The following is a 6,799-nucleotide window of genomic DNA, read 5'->3' as shown; positions in this document are numbered from 1 at the left end:
TGTCAGCTGCGGGATTCGAACCCGCGACTCGTCACCGACCCAAGTGGGCGAGGCTCAAATCGGGACTTATCTACCAGCGAAGTGACCAACTACACCAGCCGACCATGACTATTATACTCCTGCGATTAAGGCCTATAGTAATTCTTGAAATGTTTGTGTCGCAGCTACTCCGACCGGCAGGGTACACTATGGAGAAGGAGGCCCGGGGCTCCGAGTGGATGAGTGAGGAAAAGGAGGTCCCGGCTGCCCTCCTCGACCACTGGAGGAAGAGATGGCTCACCGGAGCAGAGCATCACGATCGCCAGCGACGCGCTATCGCTGAGGAACCGGAGGGCCCTTCGATGCAGATACCGAAAGGGGGCAAGTATTTCGGCCTGAACCGACTGGAGGCGTCTACGCTGTGCCAGATCAGGACGGAAAAAATAGGACTAGCAGCCTTCTTATTCAAGACAGGGGCTTTTGGCGTGTACTCGCCGCTATGCCGCTGTGGCGATGCCCCTGAGACGGCAGAGCACGTAATCCTCTTTTGCGGGCTGTTGGAAGGACCGAGGGAACGATTACGGGCCGCCATCGCACCACGGCCACTATACTCTCGCAGAGACCTCGCAACGGCAACAGGAGAACCAGTAGTTAGTGGGACTATTGTAAGATGGCTGCTAGGGACGGGTCGGACAGCTTCAAGGCCCAGATAGCATCGATCTTCTCAGGGGGGACTTTGTTGGTAGGTTGAGAACCAACGTAGTATGGTAGTGAACGCAACGCAGTCGCCAATAGGGCGAACCGACGACGCAGCGTATGTATTTAGTCCAGCCATTAGGGCACGGTTTGACATACGGGAGTACTAGTAGAGGTACCGGGGGCTTCGAGCCTACGGCGTATTTAATAATAATAATAATATTGGATGGTCACGAGAGCCACCACTCGATGGATTTTGAGACTTACCTCGCGGCGCACGGCGTAATTACATTGTGTATGCCTTCCCATTCATCCCACAAGCTCCAGCCTTTGGATTTGGTACCTTTTAGTGTGTTGAAACGGCTGTACGGTGCGTTCGTGGAGGGTTTAATGCGAAGGCATCAAACCCATATTGAGAAGCAGGATTTCTTAGCTGGGTTTTTAGAAGCTTTCATTGGTGCTTTTCACGAAAAAAACATCAGATCAGGATTCGAAGCAGCTGGACTTGTTCCTTTTAACCCGGATAGGGTCATATCTACGTTGGATATCGCAAAAGTAGTACGAACACCGACACTCGACCCCCAATTGCCTCCCTCCGTCTGGGTTTCTAAGACGGCTACCAACACCCTCGAAGCCGAATCGCAGTCAACTTTGATTAAAAGTAGCGTCCAGAGGCATCAAGACAGCTCGCCGACACATATTTTGAACTCAATTAACTCGACTACGAAGGCTACGCATGCAATGATGCATGATGTTACACGCAAAGGTGGTCAAAGATTTGTGAGGTTGTAAAAGCATGACATTCTATCTAGTCCTATGGAGCACGAAGGTTGGACTTAGTCCCGAAGGGCTAAGTCACGTGGTAACCTTGGTGGTCTTGGCAAAGCCCACCAAGGTTGCCTAACACATGAGAATGCATTATTACGTCGGGAGAACGAAGAGCTTCGTGAGACGAACCATATACTAAGTAAGCGTCGTAGGACGGAAAATAAGCAAATCCAATATGGAGGAGCACTTAGTATGCATAGGTGATGCACAAGTTTTACGGGCCTTGAGGGGTGATATCAAGGTTATGGAGGAGGAAGAAGGGGAAAGCAGTCGTCCTGTAAAGCGCCGGCAGACCGGTATAAGGCGCTGTGGTATTTGCGGAGGGACTGGACATAATGCAAGGACTTGTTCAATAGAAGTAGAAACTGATAATGAAGAAGATTTTGAGTAATTTAAAGGATAAAATGCGGGTTATGCATAGGATATTACTGAATTACTTGAACGTGCCAAGAAAAGTGCGAAAGTGACTTGTGTGCGAAAATGACTTGTGGATCACGTTAACCATTCCGTTGTGTGCTTTTGCTGGCTGGGTTGCGATCGCTAGAAGAGTTGACAACTCGTCACTAACCACGTCTAGATGACGAGGTTGCGGGTAAAGCTTTCTATGACGACGGGATGATTTCAAAAGTCGAACACATGGTTCAGATTATATAGTCATCTTCTCTCAAAAGCATCGAAACTTATTGCAGCACTGGTAATGGCTACGAACAAGAGCTTAGATCTATTATATTATATTATTATTAAATACGCCGTAGGCTCGAAGCCCCCGGTACCTCTACAAGTGCTCCCGTATGTCAAACCGTGCCCTAATGGCTGGACTAAATACATACGCTGCTACGTAGGTTCGCTCTATTAGCGACTGCGTTACGTCCACCACAATACTATGTTAGTTCTCACCCTACTAACAAAGTCCCCCTGAGAAGATCGATATTATCCGGGCCTAAGCGCTATCCGGCCAGTCCTGAGTAGCCACCTTGTGATGGTCCCGCTGACTACTGGTTTCCCCGTCGCCGTTGCCAGGTCTCTACGTGTATGCAGCGGCCATGGTGCGATAGTGGCCCGTAGGCGCTCTCTCGATTCTTCCAGCAGGCCGCAAAAGAGGATTACGTGCTCTGCCGTCTCGGGGGCCTCTCCACAGCGGCATAACGGCGAGTACACACTGAAGGCTCCTATCTTAAATAAGAAAGCTGATAGTCCTATTTTTCCGGTCCTGATCTGGCATAGGGTAGACGCCTCCGGTCGGTTTAGGTCTGAGTACTTGCCCTGTTTCGGCATTCGCATCGAGGGGCCCTCCTGCTCCTCGGCGATAGCGCGTCGCTGGCGGTCGTGTTGTGCTGCCCCGGAGAGCCATCTCTTCTCCCAGTGGTCTAGGAGGGCGGCCGGGACTTCCTTCGCCTTGCCTATCCACTCGGAGCCCCTAGCCTCCTTCTCTATCGTGTACCCCGCTGGTCTGAGCGATTGTGACGCCCGCTTCCGTCTCGCCGGCGTGTCCTGTCGGAGTATGTGTGACGCTCTCGCGCTCGCGCTCCGAAGCAGGCTCCTTTTGCCGTTATTCCGTAGCCGTTCTTCAAATTTCGCCGCCCGGGCACTGAGATATAGGTCTAGTGGCGGGATAGCTGCCTGTATTTCTAGGTGTCGGACCGGTGTCGCTTTGTAGGCGCCACAGACTATTCGGAGGCACTCATTCTGTATCCCGACTAGGCTCTTAGCTGGTCCCGCTGGTTCCTCGCTTATAGTGTGCCACGCAGCCGCCCCGAAGGCGATCGCGCTGCGAATAACCGACGTGTACAGTAGTCTCGCCCGTATGAGATCGCAGCCCCACGCTTAGATCTAATTGCTATACTTGTAGCTGCGCTGAACTTCTATATATGACCCGTTGATAGAACAGATAGCATCGTGGCTCGATTTCGATTTTTTTAGTGCTAACATTCCAAGAAGCTATGAAAGAGGGTTTCCCATTTATACCATGAGTGATATAGGTTCAGGACAGCCTATTCTAAGCGAAAGCACATACTCACGTGGCCTATTTGAATAGGTATATCTCATACAGAGGCTGGTTCACATAGCTGTGTAGCGTCCTGAGCTAATTCAATAGTGCCATCAGGAGTCTCCCTTACTGAAAACAATAGATTAGCTATTATGAGAGCGAGTCGAGTCGTTTATTTAAGTTAGTTATCCTACGGATATTGTAGTAATATACTCTCAATACTATAGTACTTAGACCCTAATCTAAGTATTAATCTAACTGATACATAGGGTCACGTATCACTAGCCTATTAGTAAGATATATGTAACGAAACCTCTAATAGTCTAGCTGCGTAAACCACTAAAGAGTCTGTAAGGGTTTGTGCTAGTAAGTAAGTCCTGCTGTGGAGTCCTCAAGCAATAATATCGGGGTTTGACGTATGGAGTAGAGTGCTTTGGGTAACTGAAGTATTCAAGTAGGGTAACTGGGAATAGAGTCGTCAAGGCAGTTTGCCTCACCAATGGGTTAGATTGATGCTTATATTGATCACTGAAGTAGAGACTGTCTATCTATGAAATGCCTGGGAGTCCTGTCCCTTATATACCCATCTCTCCTTCACTGATTGATTGATTGATTGAAATTTAACGTCTCATCACGTGAGACGTGCCGGGCGCAGTGCCGGCATGGTCTATGCTAGTCGAATCTATGTTACAGGGGACTGTCTTCATCTAACATTCCTGTTCAGTGCGATGGGCAGATCTCAGTAAAGAAATTGGTCTCCTCCGCCCATTGACAAAACAAACGAGCTCCCTTGGCCGTGCCTAGGAGGGAATCTATACTATTCTTGGCCATATGCGCTTTTAGATGACCGGGCGTGGCCTTGCGGCCGCGCTTGCAAAAGTAGAAGTGGACTGGTGTCTTTGTCTTTCCACACCCGCAGTTGAGCAGTGCGTCGCGATGCTGGAGTCTCTCGTGGTAGGTCACGAAATCCCCGTGGTGCGACCTCGCTGCGTCCTTCACTGATCCCCACTTGGATATGTTGGACAACCAACATATCCACCCCTGTAGGTCAGGTGACCTATCGGTCCTTTCCTTCCTCCGATGCGGGGTCCCGTGATCCTAGCGTCTGTATCCACCTGGCCTGCCGACGGGCCTGTAATGTTGGTTCAGGGCCAACATGTCACGCCGTGCTAGGGGTTGCAATCCTTGCCACTACGCCACCTTACCAGATGTCTTCACCAAAAGAGACCAATACCAAAGTCCCTGACTTTGATATCTGCAACCACTTATCAATCTGTTCAGACCAGTGTAGGTCAATCACGTGACAACCGTCACACAACGGTTCGTAACATCCAACAGCCCGCAAAAGAGGATTACGTGCTCTGCCGTCTCAGGGGCGTCGCCACAGCGGCATAGCGGCGAGTACACGCCAAAAGCCCCTGTCTTGAATAAGAAGGCTGCTAGTCCTATTTTTTCCGTCCTGATCTGGCACAGCGTAGACGCCTCCAGTTGTCGAATATCACGTGTGTCCAATCGAGTAGTCAGAAGTGCATAAGATTGTATTATGAATGAGGGTGTGTTTGTCAGGGTACGGCTAGGCCGAAGGTAATAGTACAGAGTGATGGGGAGTAACGGGCGTCCCTCCTACGTAGCACCGGGTGGTCACTGGCGGTCTCAGGTAGGGGTGCCCACGGTGATGCATTGATCTCTGCCCTCTCTATCTTCCTTCGTCTCGACTCCTTACTTATAGCCAGCCGAGGTTCTCTCTTGGATTCTGGATGGTTGCTTCCGTATGTCTGTGTTCCTCCGACTTCGGCCAATATCTTGGACAGCGGCTCCTTATCTGCAACCAAGCGATTCCCTATCCGTTGCAAACGGCTTCCTACCTGGTGGAAGCCGGCCCGCCTCGGATGACACTTGTGGCTCTGACAACTCCTTCCCTATCCTACTTCGAGATGGTCCTTATATAGATAGCTAGGCCGCCGCTTGGACCCGGCATAACAGCAGGGTCGGCGATGCCAAGGATCTTGACTCTCGTCATCCCAAAGCTTCACATAGATTGTAATCATGATTCGGGAGTCTTTTGTCCGAAACACCCCTCCGGCGGCCCACCGGTGTCCTGCGTTCAGTGTCCTGACACCCACTGGTGCCTATGGCATTCTGTTCTCTGACAGTGTTGTTGTCTGTGTTCTGTTCTCGTGAACTCCCGTTGCTCTGCCCTTTATAGATTCTTTCGGAAATGTCGGAGGTGCATTGTTCAGGTGTCTGACCCCGAACTTCGGAGTTACTTTCGGGAAGAGGGGTTCATTTCGCCGTCTGAACTTCAAGTGACACTAGTCTTCTCTAGTGCCATATTATTTCTGAACCTAGGAACCAGGTGTCATATCTGACACCAGTCGGGTCAGGCCGAAATACTTGCCCCCTTTCGGTATCTGCATCGAAGGGCCCTCCGGTGAGACCTCGCAACGGCAACAGGAGAACCAGTAGTTAGTGGGACTATTGTAAGGTGGCTGCTAGGGACGGGTCGGACAGCTTCAAGGCCCAGATAGCATCGATCTTCTCAGGGGGGACTTAGTTGGTAGATTGAGAACCAACGTAGTATGGTAGTGAACGCAACGCAGTCGCCAATAGGACGAACCGACGACGCAGCGTATGTATTTAGTCCAGCCATTAGGGCACGGTTTGACATACGGGAGTACTGGTAGAGGTACCGGGGGCTTCGAGCCTACGGCGTATTTAATAATAATAACTATAGCGCTTAAGGAAGCGTATAGTGTAACGGGGTAAGGCCGGACATCAGGGAAATAGGTTACGGGGCTAGGAGAAAGTTTATTTTCTCTTCTTCAAGAGGCACAGAGGCAGAGTAGGACACGAGTCCCTCATCTTCATATCATCATCTCCTTCTTATCTATATCTTCACCTTCGCTTTCCAGTCAGTTATTTAGTTATTTTAGTTATTCAGCTTATCTTTACGTTCGAGATCCTATTATCACGATACGAGTATCAGAGGCACATCCGACCAACTCGCGCACCAGACGTATAAGAGCTTCACTCTTATAACCAGTACCACGATCTTCGTCTGATAAGACCACCAGATGGGATCTGTTGGTACTGGAGCCGTCTGTTCAGTGTGTTAGTGGTAGGTATATCCTACTGACTGTCACGACCTGGGTTGCATCGCATTGGTAGAGACCTCGATTAGGTGCTATCGACGAAGATTCTACTCTAAGGAGCGAAGGAAAGATCACAAACTTAGGTTTGAGGGAGCGCGACTAAGTCGTCCACGCTTGGCGGGGATCCTGCAGGGGTTATGATTGGCTTCCCATCTGG

The 6,799-nt window shown here is 50.3% G+C and overlaps 1 non-coding gene across 1 annotated transcript; it reads right to left on the bottom strand.

Annotated features, from left to right (window-relative positions):
- Window positions 1-103, bottom strand: BCR38DRAFT_t17. Its single transcript has one exon. It is a non-coding gene; the product is annotated as a tRNA-Thr (tRNA).
- Window positions 104-6,799: the final 6,696 nt, after the last annotated feature.

The sequence above is a fragment of the Pseudomassariella vexata genome (assembly GCF_002105095.1).
Source record: "Pseudomassariella vexata strain CBS 129021 chromosome Unknown BCR38scaffold_1, whole genome shotgun sequence".
NCBI classification, from domain to species: Eukaryota; Fungi; Ascomycota; class Sordariomycetes; order Amphisphaeriales; family Pseudomassariaceae; genus Pseudomassariella; species Pseudomassariella vexata.
The sequence above is the reverse complement of the archived record's forward strand: the minus strand, read 5'-3'. Positions and strand labels throughout refer to the sequence as shown.